General features: G+C 47.8%; 1 protein-coding gene across 2 annotated transcripts in view; it reads left to right on the forward strand.

Annotated features, from left to right (window-relative positions):
* LOC135895897 (uncharacterized) overlaps positions 1-22,500 on the forward strand; it is a 100,200-nt gene that overhangs the window by 10,914 nt on the left and 66,786 nt on the right. The window contains exon 1 of one of the 2 annotated variants that reach the window (XM_065424129.2): positions 17,694-17,833. The exons of the other annotated variant lie outside the window; for it this stretch is intronic. The gene's annotated coding sequence lies outside the window, so the exon portion shown is untranslated. Of the gene's footprint in view, positions 1-17,693; positions 17,834-22,500 lie in introns of those variants that run through there. 2 annotated transcript variants of the gene reach the window in all.

A 22,500-nucleotide genomic window follows, 5' to 3' on the forward strand; every position in this document is an offset into this window, starting at 1 on the left:
AAGCTGGGGAAGAAAAACGTAAGCACCTTATTAGCAACGGTTAAATAAGATAAAATGCAGCACCGAATGTAACGGGTGCGGCTTTTCCTTTCCGCGTCTGGGCAAACGCGAATCGTCACGCCTGGAAGCTGCGTCGAACTACTTGAGCGCCTGTAGCTTGCGCCTGTAGCGCCTGTAGCCTGTAACGCTTGCGGACTACTTGGTGGCGTAACGCATGTACAGCAGGCACGCGCCCGTAGCTTTCCCCTTCATTGCCACAGAAAGTCGTCCGCGAGTGTAGAAGAGAGGCGCTGGGGTTAAGTGTGGTCAGTGCGCCGTGTGGTTGTGTATACAGGCTACACGTTCAGTCTACACGACCGGTCCGCGTGGCACCGTCGCCGACACGGCGAGCCATCTCTTATTACGTATGACGTACAAAACACAAAAGAAAACAAGAAAAAAAAGGGGGGGGAACGGGAACCACTGAAGGATCATTATCGGTCAAGCGATAGCTCCCCGCGGTGTTATAGGACCGGCCCACAAAATCGCCACTTTTGATTACACTATTACGCCGTCTTCAGAGGATCCGGTCCGATTTACTCGGACGGACAGCAGGGCGTCCACGCAAAGCAGGGAGGAGCCAAGATCAAGGGGGGCTAACATTTGGGCGTCGCACGTGCACGTTGAGTGAAGAAACATTTATTGTAGGTCCGGCGAGGACGCGAACTCGTCGCGCACCCGGCTAGTCCCACGTCGGGACCGGCAGGTCTAGCCCACCGGCCCGGTCGCGGGCACGCCGGACAGCCAGGATTTGCTGTTCCAGAGCGGGGCTACGCAGAAGCGAGTCCCACTCCTCCTTGATGAACTTAGGGTATGTTGACCCGCACTCCCACAGCATGTGCGCTAGAGTAGAGGTCTGCCCGCAGGAGGGGCAGGCGTCGTCGCGATACACGTCCGGGTAAGCCTCGTGGAGAACGGACAACGTGCACGTTCGTTGTCTGGAGAAATGATCCAGTTTCGAGTGTCGAGGCAATACTCATGGATGCGGAATCTGTTTAAGAGGCGGTGCCTGCACACGAGCACGGCTGCCTTTTACCAACACGCTGTACTCCACAAGTGTTGTTACAGGGTAGGGGTCACTCGCCAGAGGACAGTGAACTCGACGCGTTGATCGACTCAGTGGATATGCACGCGGCGTTCTGCTGCTGCTCGCGAGGTCCCGGGTCCGATTCCCTGCCGCGCGGCGGTCGCCATTCTGGTGGAGGCGCAATGCGGAATCAAGTGCTCGCGCACGCTGAGCATTGGGTGCAGTGTAGCCAGCAGGTGGTCGAAATCAATCCGAAGCCCCCTTATGCGATATTAGAGAGTTCTAGTTTAGGGGACGCCAGTGGCTTGTGTACGCAAGAACTAGGGGCTACGGTACTGCGCATGCGCAGATCCGGACGTAGGGGTCCGCGCATACGCAATAGCGTCACCCCTAGTTATTGCGTATGCAAGGCGCTTGCGTCCGCTAAACTAAAGCTCTCTATTAAAAGCCGCCTGTTGCAGTAGCGTAATTCTGTAGACCTTTAGCTTAATTATTCGGATAAGCGGACATTGCTTGCGGGGGAAATCGAAGCACACATTTTAATAAATAAACGAAATAGCTAATTAACTTCTTCATTAATTACTTTGCGGCACAGCTGGTGAGTTTGCAAGGCTATGCACTTGGTACGAATTTCCAGAATGACACCAGTTTCGAGATACACGCCATAAAACTCACCGCGAAAAATGCACTATCCCGCTTTCTTTTAACAAAACGCTCTTTTATGCAGTGAAACACAAAAGTAACTGGAACGCACATGTATTTCGTCCCACACTTTGGTAAATATCTCAAAACTGGTGTCATCCTAGAGAGAGAAGTTATAAGCGAAAGGCAGGGAGGTTAACCAGGCTGAGCCCGGTATAGCTATACCCTACACCGGGGAAGTGGAAAGAGAATTGAAAGAGGAGAAGGAAGAAGTGAGGTTAATTTCAAGTAGATGCGTCTTGCAACCTCACCGGCTACAATTCGTAAATTGCAATAGGTGCCGTAAAGTAGTGAATTATAAAGTTAAATAGTGAATTTATGTTATTTAGTTGGATATTTGTATCGATTTCTCCTGCTACTGATGTCCGCCTGTTCGAATGATCCATACAAGAATAATGCTGCCTTCCACAGGCGATCTTTTAAAAAAATTCCGGAAAACTTCAGAATGATCTTCCCGTATCAAGAGGCCGCACAGTGCGGCCTCGTTCATAGCCGCACAGTGTTACTTGGGGACGTTATCAGTCAGTCAGTCAGTCAGTCAGTCAGTCAGTCAGTCAAGTGTTAACACTGCTGCTAGTGAAGCAAAAAAGCAGACTGATCACAGGCACACACAGTGTCCCACTCGCACGCATGCACACATGTGCCCGCACGAGATAATGGCGGCGCGAAGCGAACTGCCGTCTGCTGCTGTTTTCCCTCCCCCCCCTCTCTCTCTCTCTCTGCGACTTTAGAACGGCTGACCGGCACTGATCGATAGTGCGCAAGTAGCCGTCCTTCGCGTGTGCTGGTATGCCGAGGCAGAAGAGCACGTATGTAGGAGTGTGTGCTCGCGACCCGAGATAACGCCGGGCGTGACGCAGAAGAAAGGGGAGATAGCGGTCGCAGTTGCGGCGGCGCATGCCTTGCCTCATCGTCTGAAAATGCTCGGCGAATGCGTATACACCTAGAGAGTCACGTCAATGTACCGGCGCGTGGCTGGGGATCGCTGCTTTTTTTGTTTTGATTTTTTTGCACTCAGCGAATGATGCCTAGTAGTAGCAGTAGTACCGAAGTGCTGTAAATAATATATACATCTGATAATGATAACAAAAAATCGAACAAAGCGTTTGCTGATGCAACCGTCTGCTAAGATAAACCCGGACGTTTGCCTCTCTCGCATGGGCGTCATTCATTGTACGATAACTGTTGTTAAGATATATAATTCAGTAAATTTTACTGGTTGACTTTAATTACGAACGTCAACATTTTACTGGTTGACTTTAATTACGAACGTCAACACGGCTCGTGTTCCTGGAACTCAAACCGACGAGTGCTCATTTTGCTTTCATTTGGTGTAGGAATCCTCACATATAGCGGTACAGGTATTAAAAGCATTCCTTCCTCACGTGCTTGGCGACAGGTGCTTGGTGGAGAAACACATACCGAAGGCGGTGCGGTAGTCTCTGGGTTTCAGATCCATAATTACAGCATGTGCGCACTAAATATGTCATTATGTAGTTAGTTGTACTTATTTACTTTACTTACACTTTAGACTTTAGGAAGTGCTCTGGGGCCCTTGCTGTTTCTTTTATGTATAAGTGGCATTGTTTCTGTAATTTACTCCTGGAGCTCAAATTAAGTTATTTGCAGATGTTTTATTTCGTGAAATCAGAGGTGTACATGGTCAGGTTGAGTTGAAGTCTAATATCATTAATGTATCTAAGTGGTGCACAGATTTTGGCATGACTGTTAATGCGGACAAAACTGTTTATCTTTGTGTAACGCTTAAGAAAACTCCTCTTAAATATACTTATAACCTGACATCTCTTCCTTTGAAACAGGTTACCAGTTAGAAGTACCTAGGAGGGACAATCACTGATAACCTCTCATGAAATCTGCACATTGATAACATTTGCTCTTTAGCTTTCCGCAAACTTTGTTACTTAAGACATAAACTTTGAAATTCTCCTCCTAAGGTCAAACTTCTTAGCTATTTCACATTCATTCGACCTAAGCTTGAATATTGATCTATTGTTTGGGATCCTAACACTAAAGTTAACATTAAAAAGTTAGAAAAGATTCAGCGAAAAGCGGTCAGGTTTATCTATTCTAAATTTAAGTGCACTGATTCTCCTTCTGAGCTCATGAAAGCTAACAACATTGAATTGCTTGAATCGAGAATAAAAAAATGTCTGAATTTTTAAAACTTACTTCTTAACGGTAAAATGGCTATTGATCAGACACAGTTTCTTTCCCTTTTGGCCACAAGACCTACGTGACATTACCAAACACACTTTCCAACCCCTTACTTTGCGAGAACAGACATGTATAAGTTTTCCTTTTTTCCGCGTTCTGTCATTGGAATAGCCTAACAGAACATTATGCCGCACTGTATGACTAGATGATTATGTCTCTTTGTGTTCTTTCCTCAGGTACTATCATGTTTCTTTTCTTGTTGTTCTCTTTTTTGTGTAACAGAGATATTCTGTAAATTGCCCGTTCTGCTTGGACCAGATTGGTCTGCAGTATGTAATAAATAAATAAATAAATAAATAAATAAATAAATAAATAAATAAATAAATAAATAAATAAATAAATAAATAAATAAATAAATAAATAAATAAATACGTAATATTTGTTGGTTATTATTGCATGATTTCTGATACCCGTATAAAATCAACAATTGTTTGTTATTAGAGACCTGTGAGAGAAAAGACCGCGAAGCTCACTATTCATGTCACACTCCGAAGGAGCTACGGATATGATGATATAGGTACAATGGCAAATAGTTTAATACTTAGCTTGAAGAAAAGGAAAGTGTAAAAAGAAAATGCGTAACACATATGCATTGTGCGAATGAACATTTCTGCTGTTTTTTTTCTTTTCAGCCTATAGGCGTGTAGGCTGGAAGCATGTGATACAGCCCACGCGTGCTTGTTCTACAAATGAAAAAAAAAATGCACTGCCGTGGCTGTGCTAGAAGAAACTTTTTTTTTTTTTTTGCTGATCCCATATAATCTGCAAACATTCGGTCGCGAGTGTGCGTTACGCGTGGTCAAACAAACGAATACATCTAACTAGTACAGTACTACGAAGCAGCTCATCGAAAGTACGTATACGGAAAGAGCTGACAATTGAGAGATACAGATCGAAGTTGTGTGAACCGGGATACCGCACCGTCTTGTGCGGTATCCGATTGCCACCCAGGTCGTTTCTACTTTCCTTTCCCTCCTCTTTTTTCCTTCCTTTTACGAAATCGCGCGTACGAGTGCAATTGACAGCGATCATGTTTGGCCACCCTCGCTCTCCCTTCGCTCTCCTTCCTCCAGGTCGCCTGCCGCGCGCGATCGACGCGACAGTGATCCATAAAACTGCGGATCGGTGACACGACCGCGCGTCGATCGCTTCCCCATGGTTATAACTGGCTTGGCTGGCGGCGGCCACATCTATCTTCGGCTGTCGCGTAGCGTGCTCACGGCCCATCGGATACGGGGGTCCCCCGGTTGACGGGGCGGGCCCATTCGGCCCCAACGCGAGTCCCGAAGCAGCCTTCGCGTGGCTGCAATCGCACGATCACTTTTCAGAGCGGGACCTGTGATCCGAGATGAAATTGAACCCAACTCTGGCCACGGGCTCGTTGCCGCGATGGTCCGAGAGGTCAGCGATTTCGGTTCCTTCCGCGTTGATGGTCGCTGTTTCTGGGCGGTGCGAGAAATTTCGGGAGAACTTGCGAGGGATAGAGAGAGAGAGAGAGAGAGAGGGGGAGGGAACGGTGAGATGTATTTCCATGGCCTATTCGCGCAAGTGTGTATCGCGTCAAAGCCGCGCCTTTTATGCCGAATCGACCATTCCGACTGAAACGCCTCCGTGTGGACTCCCCATATTTCCTCTGTCTTGACGTATTCCTCTTATGGAAATGATGTAGACTGCCGTATCGCTTGTGCATTTGTTTCCGCGTGTATGAAACGGATGGCATGTGTAACTATGCGGGGTCCGTGTATGGAAACTGTTTCACCGCGTGGCTTTTTTCTTTCGAAACGGGTGGGCCCTAACAAGTGTAAACTGGGATACATAGCGCAAGAATGACACAAGGACGAAGCAGGAACACGGGACGAGCGCTAACTTTCAACAATTGATTTATTGCAGCTGGTACGCATATATGTACTCACAGGGAAGCCACTGAAAGAGACACACTGAAGGGAAGGAAGAAGGGAAAAGCAGTCATGTGACTACTATATATGCCAAAAAAATTGAAGCTCTTTCTTAGCGCAAGAACGACGCCGTCTATTCTTTTACCTATGTATCCCAGTTTACGATTGAACTAACAACACTCCCAAACTTCTTCCCTCCTAACAAGTGGCCCACAGTTGGGGAAAAGAAAGAAAAAAGGAAAAATAAATAAATAAAGAAAATGACTCCGGGCTTCCCGTGTCTTCTGCAGCGTCTCCTCTTTCATTCATTTTTTTCCTGCCTCTAACAGAAACACGACACCCGAAAAAAAGAATGTAAAGGCTGCGTTTATTCTGGCGATGTTGTTTGTGCGCATTCGTTTTTTTCTTCTCTTTTTTCTTCTCCCGCGCATCGCAACAAATTGCCTCTACAAGGACGTGCCGTCGCTCTTAACTCACGAATGTAAAATATCGACTACTCGCGCCAATATTACGCTGCCGCTAAAGCTAGACGTATGTCGAAGTCGACTGCAGCTCTCAAAAATATTTGAAATCTGCGTAGCAAGGAAAGTCGTGTAACACGCTCGACTTGAACGTTTCCGGAATTCGTTTTTTTTTTTTTGCGCAGGTGGTTCTGTATATTGTATACACCTCGTTTATTTATGTATTTATTTTTTGCCTATTCAAGAGGAAACTGTTTTTGCAATTTCTGCATACTTGTGATTTGGCTCGCTTGTTAGGTATGTTCACTCAGAATAGTCGCCACTTCATCATACAAGAACAAAAAAAAAGGGGGGGGGGAGTCCTATTTTGTAGGCTTGGCGCCCTGGGCTAGTATTCCCACCGATCGATCATCACCTTTGATGATAATTCCACTCTAGCGTGGTGTGACGTAACGTCCAGCGCGCGGCGCCTCACTGGTCTGTCGACCGGTGCCCTGTTCGCTGGGCTAGCCAACTTGAGCGTGTCCTGTAAGCCGCATCCCTTAAATTGCTGACCGAAAATACGGCTTCTGAATGAAAGTATACTCACAAAAGTCAGCCGTGGCTTTGATAAAGCGATAGCTGTGACTAAAGCCCCTCCATCCACGCGCCACCGCCGTGTCTGAATGGAGGGGCTTTAGCTATGGCGGGGTCAGAAACCATCAAAAGAGAGACAATACCGTGAGTCCATTTTGACCGCGCACCTTTTGTTAAGCGTGTACAGGTTGATCGGGTAGTGAGAGAAGTACTGTCGTGAAGTCACGCTTTCGCGCAGATGCGGCGTTCCCCCCCCCCCCCTTTTTTTTTCCACGCTGTGACATTTTAGTGTCGACGTCATCGGTGGCGTTCCGCGTTTGTATGCATGTAAACAGAGCTGTCAACATTCCGTGGGCAAGTGCTTATACCTCTGTAGCATTCAATCCACGGTGTAACAAGGACGTTCGCGATACAGTATGAAGAGAAAGAAACAGACAAAAAAAGCACCTTTATTGATGCCCAGAGCAGGTATATCTATTAATGAAAGATTTTAATACGGGACCGAATTCTTGATCGATCACTTCTGGGGGCATCCCTCTCAGCGCTCATTGATTGGCTGAGCCATGGCGGAAGCGGAAATGACGAAGTGAATATCGAACTTTAGCCCCGCGGACGCATGTTATTGCGTAAACGTGCCGCGGGAATACGGCAAGGTGTGGCCGCAGGTGTCTGTCTGTTTGTTTGTTTGCTTGCGTTTTGTTTGTTCGTTTTTTCACAATGGTGACATCTTGTAACGCTACATGTGCTCAACCGCGCGCCAGGGACGTTCTCGAAAGATACGAAAATATATTCGTGAGAGTTACGTCTTTGCGCGTTTACGCTCGGTGTTGTTAAGCCCGTAGTGCAGTCGATCATTGCGACTAAAAACAGGATGTCGCCACGAACGCCGATGTGTTTGTTTGTATACGCCTCTAATACAGTGCCGCGCGCTAGTACTTATCGGTTACGCTAAATCATATACGCATACGGACATGTTCCAGCTAACACGGAGAAAACTTGTAAAGAAAAAAAAAAGGGGGATTGGGGGGGTGGGAATGAGTGGAGCCTTCTGTACGGATGGAGCCAACTGTACACATGTATGTTGTTCGCAACCTCCTGAAGGAGCCTCCGGTATTTTTTGTTCTTATTACGGCAGTAATTAGTACCGATTAATTCATAAACATTTCATCATTAACTTTATATGGTCATCATGTCAATGCGAGGTTTGCAGAACAAAATTTTTAAACATCGCTTTCAGTTGTTTGTGACGCTTACCGTGTGCGTAGCTTTCTTTTTTTCCTTCCTTCGTGCTTTCCCTTATAGGCCATAGTTTAACATATGCATATGCGCTGTATCCGTGGAACAAGGGAAAGCGTCAACGCGGTGTCGCTACCCAGCGGAGTGCTATGTGCGTGCATTATTTTGTTCCCAATTTTGCTTCTTTCCAGCTCGTATATATATCGTTTCATTCCCGCTGTTTGTGCGCACAAGCCGTCCGATTCATGGTCCATCCCCCATTGCGGATGCACGCGTTCCCTGTTTACTACTACTACTACTACTACTACTACTACTACTAACTACTACTACTACTACTACTACTACTACTACTACTACTACTACTACTACTACTACTACTACTACTAATAATAATAATAATAATAATAATAATAATAGTCACCGTCTTCGTCTTCGTTTCGTGCCTCGTCCGCTGTTAAACGCGGTCTACAGCTACGCACCATATACTAGCTCATTTGAATATTACATGATGTTTTAAGAGTGGGCGGTCGAGTACTGCACGCGATGAGGCGTATATTTAGCACGTGTAGCGGGGAACGGGCGTAATTGAAGAGACGTGCGTATGCGTTGCAGGCCGTCACGAGATTTCCTTTCGTTTTTTCTTTAATTTTATTTTCTTATCCGGCGCGGGGGGGAGGGGGGGGGTCGATATTACGAACCTTATTAACAAGCCCGGTAAAGGGCTCGCGTACTTCCAGCACATACTCGTATCGAGCGATTCAGTATACTTGGCAAGAGGTGCTGCTACCAATATGTCGTGCTGCCATGACATGACCCTTCTCGTATAGTTCATCGTAAAACGGTACTCTCCTGGCTTTTTCTTTTTTTCTTCTCATCATTCGGTTTAGTTTTATTTCGATTTTAATTTATTTTGTTCTTTTTCCGTGTGAACCCTATGCAAATAGCGTTCGTTGGGCTACCGTTACCTGGGCAACGTGTTGTCGTGGATATATATATAGGCGCCCTTTAGCGATCTTCCTGGCAGTAGCAGCTGTTGTTTTCGAGCACAAATTCGATATTGTAGTACGCAATTTTGCTACGATAAGATATTAAGATAGCGTATTATAAAACGTATCATGTTAAAAAGAGCCTGCATCAACTAAGGGCTTTTTCATTGTTATATACGTTGTCGGTGTCTATAAATATTTAAACAAAAGCTACGCAGATCACCAAATCGACATAGACGTTTCTTTAACAAATCATTCTTGCTAATGGGCGCCGTTAGCAGCTTTCCAAAGCAATAATGGAAAAGACGCTGTATCAGAGTTGCGACCAGCTCTTTACACTTTGTGCGCGATTTAGAATTTCGCTGCAGCTCGGAAATGTATGTGTGCCACCGTTCGAAACACGTGGCGTCGATGACGTCACTTCGGCTCCTGCAATTCATTCGGCATCATACAGTACACAGAAGCATGGACTTCTAGGTTCGCTTCTAGGTTAGATCTATACGCCCTCTTTGAGCGTTTTAAGCGTGTTCGTTTATGAAGGCTCCATATATGTGGGTCTGCGATGGGGACACCGCCTATATGGGCTGGCTCAACACGTCGCAGCAGTTACTCATGCATAACCTCCATAGCATAGATATAGCCATGCGCGTGGTAGACATTTCCAGTGACTCAGCGAACCTGTACATATAGAGAGCCGCGAGCAACGAAAAAAAAATTATAAGGGGACTGAACAGCGTCGGTGCGAGGTCGGCCTGCGGAGGCCGACTTTCCATGACGTCAGACTCGCTCGGCGGGCTTGTCGCCGTAGCAATGTGATATAGTATATAGGGCATTTTAGTTTTGGTTTGTGAGCGGCCGTCATCCTTGACTTGTGGTTCGAACGTTTTCTTCTTCTCCTTCTCTTCTTTCGCGGAGCGAGATCGTGCATGGGCGAAGGCGATCCTTGAAAATCGCCCGCGCTGATCATGATACCGCGCTTGGGCACCAGCAGATGATGGCCGGAAAGTCCAGTCTTATTTTAGGTTACAATAAGACAAGATTCGGATTTAAGTCTAGACTTAGCGGCTGGCGTTTGTGCAAGCGGGCCAACTGGAAATCGGCCACGACGTGCCCGCTTAAGCGGAGAAAATCGCCAACAAGGCTGGGTCTCTTTCAAAATTCGCGAGAAAAAAAAATAATAATAAATACGCGCGCCAGAGTTGTTTGTGTACACTTCGTCGGGAACACGCAGCTATATTGTATATATACTTCATGGCCTTGAAGCCGAGTAGAGGGCACACGTTGAGGGCGTTCGACGGTGGTTCTTTTTTTTTTTTTTTTTGCCGTGGCATATGTGACGGATTGCTGCCATTTCCGCGCGGGCACGTGCATACCTTTGTTTTGGCGAAGCGTGCGGCGAGATCGTACGTACAGTCGAAGGTCGGCAGACGCGGAAGCACCGTCGTCCTCGTTCAAAACGAAGCGAACGCAATTAGAGAAGCCACGTCCTCATCAGCAATGTCGACTGTGTATGTATAGGTTGTGCCCGAGACGTCGAGAGTAGAAGCCGCAGCTATGTTTTTGCGATGGCCGGGCGCGCCTGCACGGTAATAAGGTTGAGTAGGGTATAATAAAGGAGAGAGATATATATTACGATCATTTATTAGTGTTCCCCATGTCCGGCGTCTTGTCTCCCTATAGCCTTCGTAATCAGGAGTTTCCTTGAGGAAGCTGACCAAGGACTTCGAGAAATGTGGCTCGTCAACCCTTTGGGGAGCCATCTAATGTTCCCGGGACTTCCCGTGAGTTTATAGCTGGAGGAGGGCGCGATAGCTTTTTTCGTTTTCGTATATATGGCTGTGTGGCTGGGGCATTCCCAGGAAGCGCGCCTGTTATTGGAGTACGCGCGTTGCATTTTGATCATTTTTGTCATCCCTTCCTGTGTGAGTCGTCCTTTTGTCGGTCGCACTTATTTCTGGTGGTCGACAGTGCAGGACAAACCTGTCAAACAGTTAATTCTTCTTGGCCTACACATTGCGTCTTATAGAAATAACGCTTTCTTTTTTCCCCCCTGTGGAGGGTGTGTTTGTGCTTGCCTCGTAGTTGTTGCTTGCCGTCTGGTTACTATCTTTGATAGGCTCATGGGAAGGTGGTGTGGAGGGTGGAGTGAAATGATATACGATATAGTGTTTTGTCTCTTATACACATTTGATGACAGCCTTCTAAAACGGCATCCGAAGTCTTTATCGCAGTTGCTGAAGATTTGCGTAATATTATACCTTCTTATGGGATTATTAGAAATCGGCGCGGAGAGCTTCCTTCAACGACACCTATAAGAAAAGGCTCGCAACATTTATCGCTATCAGTGTTGTGTCGGTGTACTTATGCGGGAATAGATGTGCCTGCTTATCCTTCAGTTTGTTTATGTTATGTATAGCCTCGCTGTATACAGTAGTTTCCACCAACGTTGTAGGTTTCAGTATGAAAGATTAAATTCTTTGGTTTCGCGTGCCAGAATGGCGATATATGGTCTTGAAGCACGCCGTATATATACGGCAAGGGGCTGCGGAATAATTTTGACCGCGATGATGATGGTTATCTGTTGGCATCCCCTTCGAAACGGGGAAGTGATATATAGTCGCCTATAGCTTGCCTTATATTTAATCAGGTATGCGGTACATGCTTTTCTGTGTACATGAAACCATCGAATGCGGCCACCGCGGCGGGGTGCGAACCCGCGACATAAGCTGTGCAACTCCGTATCCACTGGGCAGCCGCGGCGCGTGGTTCTAGTGTATGTTGTTTTTCGCGGTGCTGCTTGAAATCCTGTCGACGGCGCAGTCGTGTCCGCGGACCATAGCTTGACCATGGCCTCCGAGATCCGGTGACTCGCTCTGTGCGTGTCACCCCTGGTCCCGAAGGTTGTGGTTTGAGAAAGCGCTTTGCATGCATACCGCGTGCCCTTTCGCGTCGTGCATCGGTCATGCGACGTGACTCTCGTCCTTCGCCGGTCACATTTCTTACGGGTGTGCGAATGTTCGAAAATCTGGAGTAACGAATCGAATATCGTCCTATTCGATTCGGTCCTCGAATCGAATAGTAATTATTTGGTTAGGCCCTCGAATTGAACATATTCACTATTTGAAAATACGAATATATTTAGAGTTATTTTTGAATACTTTACGTCGTCTACTATACATCGATCAGACATGAAATTGAAGCAAAAATGCGACATTTTTTCATCCCTTCGACGGTGGACATGGCGTACTAGAGCCGCACGCTGCCTCGCTCAGTCAGCCAGACGTTTCCGGCTAAACAGGATCCCTCGCAATAAAATGTTGCTATAGGCACGGCATTCGGCAGCGGGTACTGTTTGGTACTATTTATAGACGCAGCACCTGTGTCCTCTCATCGGGTTAAATCAGAATACGTCTCATTCCAGTGTACTTTACACAATAATGGCACCGTCTGCGGCGATAATTCCGACCAGAGAAAAATAGTGTGTGTGTCTGTGTGTTTTTTTTTTCGCTTCACCGTCACCGCAGACGATACGCAAAAATTACGCATGATGGTCGCGACGGTATACACACATAGTAATTGGTCCACAAGGTTATATTTATAAATTTTGTGTGAGTTTGTGGACAATCTGCCGGCTTTTTTTCTTAATCTGCCTTTGTGCTTTATATAAGCATGCTTTATAGCGTACAGTGTAATGACCGAAACTTTGTATTGTTTTGAATGCCGGGATGTCAAAATTGTTTATCTGACAGCTGTTCGAAAAATGTGCATTATTCGATTCGATTCGCTTCTGGCACTGCTCGATTCGTATCCGAGTCGGTTGCAAACTACTGCCATTCGCACGCCCCTAATATCTGCGCAAACGCGCTGCGCTTGCAAGAGGTGCGACATAGGCGAGCCTAGATGTTTGCGCTGGAACGTGGCATTACGGCAAGCTTGTGGTGCGATCGTGGCTTACGCTTCTGGTAATGGATGGGTGACGGGTCGGCATTTGACAGGAAGCAAACACGCCTTCGGGCGAAGATGTAGCAAGCAGAAATTCGCCTAAAATAATGCACCCGGCATCCGTCGGGTTATCGGCTCTGATAAATCAGCGCATGCGAATAATCTTCATTTAAGTAACGCCGACCTAATATTCTAGATTGTAGAAGGTGCTTCTCGTGCGTTGAGAGGAGTGGCGAATCTTTTATGCAGTGCAGTCCGATGCGATAGGGAACATTGTGCCACACGGTGCCTGTATACGAAAAGCGCTTCCGCTGTCAATTCCTTGCTTCCTTCTCCAGTGCCTGTCGTATGCCATGCCATAACGTATCCTTCTGAACTGTGCAACTTAACAAAAAAAAAGTGCACCACAAGGCATCGTTCTTTTACGACCGCGGATGACTAAGTATGTATTGATTTCACGCCAGCAGGCAACTGTAGCACATTACCCTGGTGTAGTAGTCATCGGTGAAAATTTTATCAAGCGTTCCCGTTCGTAGCTGTCCTCACTGCGTACACACCGCTCTCTGGCGCCTATGTGTGATATGTCATGCATGGCCGCATTCGTCTAATGGCCATGACGCAGCGCCTCGACATGCACCCCCCGAGCTCCGGGCCTGCCCCCCTTTCTCCCTCGGCTGCTGTGTCCGCGGCCGAAAAGCACATTGCCCACGTTGAGGGGGGGATTTGTCTGGAGATGTGGGAAGGGGAGGGGGTCCAACATCATTGCGCGCCGGGAGCCCCGTCTATTTGTGGCTGCGTCGGCAGCAGCAGACGGGCCGGTCGACGACCCGTTGTTGCCCTGATATAGCGTTAAAGAAAAAAAAAAAAGGAAAAGGAAGGAGAGCACGGGCGGAAATCGAAGACCCCACCGCGTGTTCCCCCACCGGCAACCCCCCCCCCCTTTTTTCTACGAACCTTGTGACCTGTCCATACAGTATAAGCAACGTGGGCGTCCGGCCCTTGGCTGCTAGTATGACGCGGATTTGGAGCGCCAAGTTCTGGGCCTTCCAGTGTCTCGCGCCGACACGGATCCTGTACCGCCATGTCGAGAGACAGTTAAGTTGAAGCTTTAACTAACGGAGGCTTTCGACAAAGCTGCAACTTGAAGCTGCAACTTGGTTATGCTGCTTATGCATTGTTCTGGATGAACGCGCTGTTGCGCACAAAACCTCAAAGCGCGACGGAACACGTACAACGCAAAGCAACTGCCGAACAGCTGTTCCCTAGCATATATACTGTACGTCCTTGACCCGATAAGCCAGCCCAGTGAAACATGCATAGGCGGATCACGCTGTTGAGGAAGTGAGCGTTCTCTCGTCACCTGAGCGAGGGGTTGTGGAGTGAGAGTAAGGACACGGTGAAAGGTATTGCGTCGTGGCATCTGCACGCTTCTTAAACATATATTGTACTATTCACTGCCCGGGCCTATCTATACCTTTGGGTACGCACAACAATATCTCAATGGAATAGAATCTATCGGGTGTCCCAGCTAACGTTGGCCAAGATGTTAACAAAACTAAATTTAAAGACACTGTGCAAGGTACAATTATAAGAGCTGTATACTGTGTTCGGACGTCGGAGCTCTCACAGATGAACATCGCAAGTCTTAAAATAATATCCAGCGCCGTGTTTTTTTCTTAATCATACTTTTTTTCTTTTTTTTTTCGTCGAAGAGCTTGTCTAACGTTACCTGGGACACTCTATATACGACACGCGCTCCTGCGCTAGAGATTGTGCTCGCGACTGAACCGACGACGTTGTGACGCGGAAGGACACGTGATCCTAACGATCTGGCTATCATTTTGCCGACGCCAGCGGTAGCCTCAGCCCTGGTGCCAGTATGTTGCACGACCGACAGCCTAATTGATAAGAGTGTACGTTGAACTATTGGGGGCGAGAACTTACGGAGTCGCCATCTGTCGGAAGCGCCTCCTTTGCGTAGTATGAGGGATCACGCGGCGCGCTCCCCATAGGTTTGGCTTACGGCGCTCAGTAAGAACACCACGCGGCAGCCCTCCTGGACATTTCTGTAAGTACTTTCAAAACGCGGGAAGTTTCTTACTGTAGAAATAATAATAATCTTGGGCAAACTGAAAGCACAGAATCGTTTACAGACTTTGTCTGTTTACCGAATACGTACAGTGAACGCCAGTGCGCGCGATCGCCTCGATGGAGTCTCCCGAACCGGCTTATTGCGTGAAAGGTAGGCAAACACTGAGAGCAAACTATGTGAAATATGTTCTTATAGTGGGCTGTCTGTAATAGATTTTGAGACTACAGAATTGAATACGTACGAACCGATTAGTACCAGTAGTGAGTCGAATGTCGAACTATGTTATCGAATACGTTGCAAGTAATGTTCAACCTTCTCACCATTAATATAAAGCAATTTTCGCGTCCTGGTATTGCCATCATTAGAAAGTTTGCACATTACAAAGCGTGGTGAACAAGGCTCCCGTCAGGGGAGCCGAAACGTCTTTTCTTGTATTCATTCAGTGGTCGGTGTCCTTCTTTTTACCCTTCTTCATGATGCCTCCCGACCAGACGGGCTTCCGTCAAAACCTCGACTTCAAAGCGTGGTCTATAAAAGAATAAAGTGAGATTAGGATCAAGTAAGCCTTTCGTTCGCAAACTCGGTGCTTTTCGGAGCATACGCGGTCATGCATTATCACGTAAAGGTTATAAAGGTAATCTTGTGGACCGATTAATATCTGGGCATACCTTTCCAACCAGAGCAGAAATGCGCGTCGTTTGCGATAACGACAAGGCGAACTTTTTGTGAAAGTTCGAACGGGCGCGACAGATGGTGCCACTATTGTATCAAGTTTGTCACAATGAAACGTATTAATATTTAATTCACTGAGAGGACACCGCAGTGCTGAATGAATGAATATCTTTATTGGGGGGAAGAGAAATTAAGCTCGCCCTAAAAATGGGTAGGGTCCGTTCAGATAACGTAATCACATGTTGCATGAAGTATTCGAGGACTATTCGAAATATATTCGGATTTTTGAGTAGTGACTATTCAATTCGGGGACCAAATCGAATACTAGTGACTACTCAAGTCGAGAGCCGAATCGAATAGGCCAATATTCGAATCGTTACTAATTTGGTATCGTCGAATATTTACGGTGTGCTCTACCGCGGTAGAAAGACACGTTGCGGGGCAATGCTTCAGCAGACGTCGTCATCCCCATCATCATTGTGCAGATATGAAAGATTTGAAGACTGAAACAGGCATATATATTTGTTGGCGCCCGCTTTTGAAGGGCCGACTTCCTGTCTGCGAGGTAGAAAATGCCGGCCATTTGTTATTCTTTATTCCATTTCGTAGGTAATACGGGAAACATGAAGGCAACCCACTCAAGAAAGAAAAGCGGTGCTTGAAAAAAAAAAGAAAACGATAGCAAAAGCACATTGCGCGTTTTCGTGGAAAAACCACTTGTCGCTGCACACCGGTACGTTTCCTCTTCGCCGTTTGTGTAGTTACCGCCGCTCCTCCGTTCGAGCCCTGGCAGTTTGACACGGACGGTTTGACGCGATCAGTGGAGCGTGACTCGCGTTTCGTGAGAGGTCCCGCCTCGGAAGCTGCGTCAAAAAGGGCCTTCTTCGGGCCGCTGTTGGCCTCGGGTGGGAGGGATATAGCACACCTCGCGCTGGAACTTATTAAAAGAAAATGCCGACTGTGCCCGCGTGTTGCCAGACGCCGTTATTTTGCTTTATGCCGGTGCTCGTTCTGACCGGATTATCACTTGACAAGTTTTCGATCGGTGCCACCATACGCGCCTATACAACATACAAAACTTCTTCAACGTTGTCGCCAATTCTATAGCAAAGGAGGCGTGTCTGATCATATTGTATAGCTCCGCAACAGTGTTGTACTACCGCGTAGTCGTACATTCTAGAATGTACCGTTGGTGTATGTTGTACATTCTAGAATGTATCGTTCGTGCATGTAGTACGGTCTAGAATTCTACATTCTGGAATGTATCGCGCTCAGTGCGAGCTACGACGCGCGAGCGCGTGGCAAAGCGGTCTCGCGAGTTTGATAGTTGCGCCGATTGGCGCCGCGCCATGTTCGCGATTTAAAAGGGAGAGGCCGGTTTCCGCTGTTATTGCTTCAGGCATGGCCCCTTCAAGACTGCTGGTTTCGCCTTCTACTCCAGTTTCGTGTGCAATGTTTTGGTCTCACGAAAACGATGAGGACAGAGGCTGCTGTACGACACCTTCGGCACGAGCTATGGGCATCTATCATTGAGTCGGAAGAAAAGTCGAACTGTTGAAAATGACGAATACAACAAGCTGCTTTGGAAAAGAAGAACGAGAAACTTTTTTTTTTGCGATTTTCTGTTGCGCCTTGCCTCCAAGCGGCCGCCGGTAGAAGCTGAAATTTCACGTCACATGACACCCCTGCACGCGCGCGCGCGGCCAAGGTCAGCCACAGCCGTCGCAGTCTCTCCGGAGTGTGGGTCCCTTGCAGCGTTCGTTTATCGCCGTCGGCGATGTCCGCACGTGGCCCGTCTGAAACCGTATCCCCCTTGGCGTTCCATGCATGTTCCCGCGGTCGTCGATCTGTATTGAGGCATTCGTCGCGGCTGAAGGAAATGCCCAGACATTACTGCGCCGCAAAGGCTGTTATAACAGCACCGTGGGGTTTGTGACACGCCGTCGCACACGTTTCCCAGAGACGAGAAGGTGCGTAAACTTTGGACACGTGCCTGTCAGCCATCACGCCCAGCATGGAGACTTCTGAAAAATGGTTTCATTTGCGCGGACCACTTCGTCGATGATGATTATGCGACCAGCCCTGCTGTGCCGAAGAGCCTTGGCATGCCACTCAAAAGGCTCCTGTTGAGGCAATACAATTCAAAGAGCGGGTGCTTAGTGATGCATTCGTAACTCTCGGCTGTGTTCGCCACCTTTTGTTGCCCTGTGCAACAGATCCACTTTCTTTCTGTAGACATGTAGCCGCAGCGGTGACCGCAGGAGCACCTGTTGAAAGGAGGGAAATTACACTTTCATTGGCTGGGCAAGAACAGATATTCTCGGGTTGTGACAAAAATTGTTCACCCTGCGGATGCATGTTCTTTGTCACAAAACAAAATAGTCATGTTGTGTACACTATCGCTGCGTCTAATATTGAATGAAAGCACATGAGCGCCGTTTTAGTAGATGAAATATACAAAACACAGCCAGTGAATGAACGCTAGACAATTGCACGCATGTGTAGTTTCATTTCATTTTATTACCTTAAAGGCCCCGATAAATGGAGCGCAATGTAAATAAATGCGCAGCGCATTTATTTACATTGCCATTTCGCACGTTGCTTTTCAATCTGAAGTAAACAATGACCGTTTTTTTATAGGTTTCTGCATGATCATGCGTCGGGTGTCATGACTTGATTTCTCGCGCAGCATTTCCCTATATGTCACAGTCAAAGTCTTTCCTTTCTCTGTGGTCTCAGATTCGATGTAGCTAAGTGATCTGGTCGACGGGTCCCTAGCGCAGCCGCCCATCTCAACGAGTTCAACCGGTAAAATAGTTTCTATTGACGTGAATGCGACAGTAGCCGTAAACACAGAGCTTTATGAAACGGCTGGAAAATTTTACACATGCCGTGCCTCGTCGCGCAAAGACGAAGTGCGCAGCCGTCGAAAGCCGACAGCGTAGGTAAGCACAAAGCCACGAGCTGCGACGCTACCTACGATTCATCCGTAATAGCCGCCTTTCTGCCTCAACGTGGGTCACGAAACTATAGGCATTTCACATTCTACGTAACATAACTTAACGAACTGCTGCCGCTACGCTTCACGTTTACTAGAAAAAAAAAAAAGCGTACCATGTTGCTGGCCTGGGCTGCCTGACCGGCACGTCCACGGCCGCCTGTTCTTCTCGAATTAGGAAGGAACAGCGCCAACTACGACGATCACGAGAGGGAGAACGACACAGGACAAGCGCCAACTTCATCTATCTTTATTCACCGAAAAATAGGCAAATATAAAGAAAATCACAGACATGCGCACAAGGACCCTAATGCATCATCTGCTGAATCGTTCAAGATATATAGGACATTTCGCTTTTGAAGAGGGTCACTGAAGTATCACTAACAGTTTTTCCTCTCTTCTTTATAGACCGTTTTTTTCGTAGGCGCCGCCATATTGTGAACGCAGTGGCGCCGCCTACGAGCAGCGCCGTACTGGCTTGGGTGAAAGAGGTCTTTTGCATGGCAGGTATACGCTTCTACCACCACCGGCGGTAGGTTCTGACGTTTGTTTTCGCGGTCGTGCGGTCTGTTTAGTATGACGTGCGTCTTACCACGTGATTCCCTTCATATACATCTTCATTGTTCTCACGCGTTCGCATTCGCATAATCAGTGTTCTTTTTTTCTTCCCCCTCTCACCATGGCTATATAATCAGCCACCTTTAACTTCAATAAACAGTTGCAAGTAGCGCCTTGTCCTGTCTTTGTTCCTTCTTAGTGTGCCGTCAACGTTGGCACTTCATCTTTTGAAATACTGATTTCATTTGTGTTCTGATAGCGCTATGGAAAGGCCACGCGTAGTGAGGACTTCCGAAGAGCAGCGTGAACAATATGAGCAGCGACGGGAACAGCAACGTCAATAATATGCACAACGGCGTCGTGCTCAGGTTAGGCACGCCGCAGCGGTTCCTGCCCAAAGCAAGCCGCGCACAGTTAGGACGGCTGAAGAGCAGCGCGAATGCGATGAGCGGCGAGAGGAACAGCAACGTCAATATGCACAACGGTATCGTGCTCAGGCTCGACAGGACAGTTGAAGGCTACGTCACATTGATCTGTCGGATCAGGTGATATCACTGCTTCGCTGGCAAACCACCTTCACAGCGTGGATTAGAGACCATTTTTTTCATTGTTTTTCTTTTTTTGCTACAAATGTCTTCGACTTCGAAACTATAGGAAAAGCTACTGCCAACTTAAGCCTCACCCCTAAATAAATTTCTGATAACTTTTTTTTTACGAACCAGTTTCGGTTTTGCTCCTCAGGGAGTGCATCATTCCGCCATGACGCAAGAGGTGGTCACGTGGTAGCAGTTCTGACCATGGAGAAAGGAAAAATATTGCCCCTTTTCTCAGCAATCCCGTGGGCGCTGCCATGTTTGATCACGTGATGACGCGTCCATTGCTTGCCTCAACTGCCTCCGCGTTTACAATGCGTGTGTATGATGCCGGTGCGGCTTAGCAAACGTCTATCGTATACGGTAACTGTGTGGACAACGCGAAGCTTTGGCCACAGATTCAGAGAACATGGAAAAGTGCTTTGGAAGCTGATTAATATACGTCCAAACGGCGCGAGCAGCGTATATGGTGCTTGTTTTAAAATCGAGCCTAAATATTCCAAGCTATCGAAACTTTCCGCTCATGAATTGAATCAGGATTTGTGTATTTTGCTTTTCGTTGTTTATTTGGAAAATATTTTCAAGCAGCGGCTTGCACACATTTCCGACTCGGTTAATTTCCTTGGTGCGGTTACTGTCTGACAATTTCGGCCTAATCGTTCGCGGGGGTGCTCAGTACCGATAGATTTGTTCTTGCTGTACGCAAGGCTTGAAACGTAGCCGTTTTGTACACTGTATTACCTTGTAGCAAATATGTATTATCACTAGTAACTCGCTTACGCTTGTGGACCATCACAAAACATTCAGCTTCGACCATTCGTGCGTTATCGGTGTAGTCCGTCATTCATTTTGCGTATATGGTGCGCATATATATTCAATATGAAGGAGCACTACGTCAAGCAGCCAGCCTTGGCAAGCGAACGCCTCCGTGGAGCCACCGTGGTGGCCCAGCACGCGACCTCTTGCGACGGGATCACGGAGCAAGAATCGAGATTTGCTTCCCAGTAGCTATGCCAGTAGTTCTTATTCTGTGCGCGCTTGTTCAGCTGCGCTGCCGTGGTTCTGCCTGCAGAGCGGGAACAACTAAAACCAACCACGCACTTTGGCGATCGATCACCTGTTGGGCCCCCACTGGCCCAGCATATTTCGGTTTCAATCGCGTTGCAGTGTGCTCCCTCTTTTTTATGCGAAGCATACTAGCCGCACAACCACGCTCTTCCTTGCTGCGCCGCGCACGGCCGCGTAGCTAAACGTCGGGCTAATAAAATTCAGTTATTTGGTTGGAGTCAGTCTCAAGTTCTACCATTGAGGGTATGAGCCATTGTTCATTGCTGCGCGTCTCATATGTGGGTCTATTCTCTTTTAAGTTTGCTATGTTTGTTATTAAGTTGCTTCTATTATGCGAAGCATACTAGCCGCACAACCACGCTCTTCCTTGCTGCGCCGCGCGCGGCCGCGTAGCTACCATATGACGTCATAACAGCTGCAAAAGCGGAGGCTCAACTCGTGCGCTCGCTTGCGGCCGCGTAGCTACTACATAGCCGGGTCTCAGTTCGTGCGCTCGCCTGCATGAGTTGTTTCTTCGTCTAGCCGAACGAAATATAGCCAAGCAACAGCAGTTCACCAGGCTAAACAGTGGTTCAACAACTAAAATAAAGGCTAGTATGCTTCGCATCCTGGGCTTAACCTTAGCTAAGCCACAGCCATTTTTTTCCCCCTTCCTTCATGATCCTGGCGTCTTGGGGCTAGCTCGGGCTAGCTCGATCGTCTGTTACGAAAAGCCTGCAAACTACTAGAAAGTTTGCAGGCTCTTGGTGGATTTGGTCGAACGCGCGACAACGGGTATCTTGCAGATCTCTGCAGGTCTTCCTGCGAAAGTGAAAACTATGAAGCCATATGCACGACGAAACGAATCGGGAGTGAGCAGCTTGCTTCTCACTGCGTGCCGCACTCCGTTTTCGTTCCTCGTACCGCCTATAGTACCGCCGTTCTTGTGAGTAATTTTGTCATTGGTCGTCCAAACTGGCGCACTCGAAATGAACGCCGCGGATGAGCGGGCCTTCCCGCTCTTCCTTGCCCAGCCCTGGTCGCGGTCGGCTGCTGACGCGAGTCGGGCCACCACCACTCGCCGCGGTGTCCGCCGTCTCGCACGTCGTTGACCCTGCGTTTTCGGGCCTCGCATTCGTTTTCACGGAACACTTGGCTTGGCGGGCCGACCTTGCAGGTGCTCGCGGCCTCGGGACACCCCCCCCCCCCCCCCTCTCCTCTTTCCTTCGCTGGCCCTTTCTGACGCGTCCCGTAACGGCGTTCGGCTGATGCATCCGTCAAGCGTGTCAGGCGTAAAGTGCTCGCGCACAGCGCCTCTGTCCTGGGTCTCTTCCTCCTCCTTACTCTCTTATTTTTTTTCTTGTTACGCTCGTGCGGGAACATTTGGACACTTGTGGGACCCACATCCCAGCCGTTCCCTTGCTTCTTTTTTAACGCTCGT

The sequence above is a fragment of the Dermacentor albipictus genome, chromosome 4 (assembly GCF_038994185.2).
Source record: "Dermacentor albipictus isolate Rhodes 1998 colony chromosome 4, USDA_Dalb.pri_finalv2, whole genome shotgun sequence".
Lineage (NCBI taxonomy): Eukaryota > Metazoa > Arthropoda > Arachnida > Ixodida > Ixodidae > Dermacentor > Dermacentor albipictus.